We start from the raw sequence: 1,873 nt of genomic DNA, 5'->3' as shown, positions 1-1,873 counted from the left end.
TCTTGAATTATGACAATAACTTACCAACAGGTTTCCTTCCTTATAATCTCTGCCCTAATTCCCTATCAACCTTGTATTCAACTTTTAAACCACCGCTCCAGCAAAACAAAAGAATTGCCCATCAGAGCAAGACTAGATTCAGTGTGGAACCCAAGGCCCTCTGTACTCGTTTCCTAAGGATGTCATAAGAAACTACCACAAACCGGTGGTTTAAAACGACAGAATTCTATTGTCTCACAGTTCTGGAAGACGGAATTCCCAAATGAAAGTGTCAGTAAGGCCGTGCTTTCTCTGAAGGTTTTAGTGGAGAATCTGTTCTTTGCCTCTCCCGGCTTCTGGTAGTTGTTGGTATTTCTTGACTCATTGCTGCACAATTCCAATGTCTGCATCCATCTTCATAACCTTCGCTTCTCTGGGCTTTCACCTCTGTGTCAAATATGCTTCTGCCTCATTCTTATAAGGACACTTGTCATTGCGTTTGGGGTCGGTCCACCCGGATAATCCAGAATGATCTTATCTCAGATAAGATCCTTGAGTTAATTCTATTTGCAAAAACCATTTTCCGAAATAGGTTACCTTCACAGGTCCTGGGGATTAAGATATGGACGCATCTTTAGGGGGACTACCACTCAACCCAATACATTGTCCGTATCCCTCCCCAGCTCAGTTATCCATCATTACCTTCCATTGCTTCTCAACGGTGTTTCTGTTTATTTTTTGATCCCCTACCCTGGCCCCACCCTACTAAATCTGCTCATTGCAACTCAGTGTTTCTGTTGTTCATATGATTTCTCTTCCTAGAACACCCTCCCTTTCTTTTTTATGTGGCTGGTGTCCAAACTTCCTTCAAGCAGACCCATAACCCACTCCTCTGCTGGTGCCTCCATTCTGTGCCCTCGTTGCACCCTGAACATACGACTGCTGCTTACTGAGTTCTCTTATCTTTTTTCCCATGGTATCTGCCTGTGTCTCCCACTCATATTTTATGTACATGGTTTAGATTCTGTCACCTTTGATTTTCTACAACCTCACACAGGGCCTGTAAATAGTAGTCATTCATTAAGGGTGGAATAAGAGTCAATGAGTCTCTGACTCAGGACCTATTTGTTACTAAAATTTAGCTAACATTTTTTTTTCACATTATCTAAAACTTCATTCTTTTCTGTTCAATCTAGCATTTGGAATATAGATTGTTTTATATTCTGGTAGTTCCTTATCTATCTTGGGCTTTCTTGGTTAACTTAAACTATACACCTTGAAGGACAGAAATTCATGTCTCTTATATATGTATATGTTGGGAACATGGAAATAGTTTGCTAAAGATTTGTTAACTTAATCCCCACTGGAAATATCTAGCATATATCTTGGGAGGAGGATAGCCTGGTTTAAATTTATTTTTTACTATTTTCACCCTGATAGGGAATCAAATTCTACTTCTCAGCAATTTAGTAATGCTTTAGAACTAAGATAAATTATGTTCCTATTGGAATATCTAGTTTCTGGGTTTTAAAAAACTGTTAACCTTCATGAAGTCAGTTTATAGAATTTCGTTTTACTTCCCCACCTTATGTCTTAATCACCACCACAGTATAAATAATCTGTTGCTTCAAAACCTCCATTCACTCATACATTTTATTCTTATTGACCTTGGCTTATGAAATTTGGATGGAAGAAATCACTAACTTGGAAAGGAATATTTGAACTTTGATTCTATGTTTCAAAGCCTTAACTGAGATCTCAGCCACATGGAAGCATGTAATTATTATAAGCCTACTTGGGGGAAACCACCAGTTTCAAGAACAAAGGAATTTTGCTGTATGATAGCTTACTCTAAGAAACTTTATTTTCTGTCCTTAAGTATCATCAAGTCAAT

The sequence above is a fragment of the Eumetopias jubatus genome, unplaced genomic scaffold, assembly GCF_037043125.1.
Source record: "Eumetopias jubatus isolate StellerSeaLion01/CBP00866 unplaced genomic scaffold, mEumJub1_p1.0 scaffold_2, whole genome shotgun sequence".
NCBI classification, from domain to species: Eukaryota; Metazoa; Chordata; class Mammalia; order Carnivora; family Otariidae; genus Eumetopias; species Eumetopias jubatus.
Note: the sequence above shows the minus strand (reverse complement) of the source record.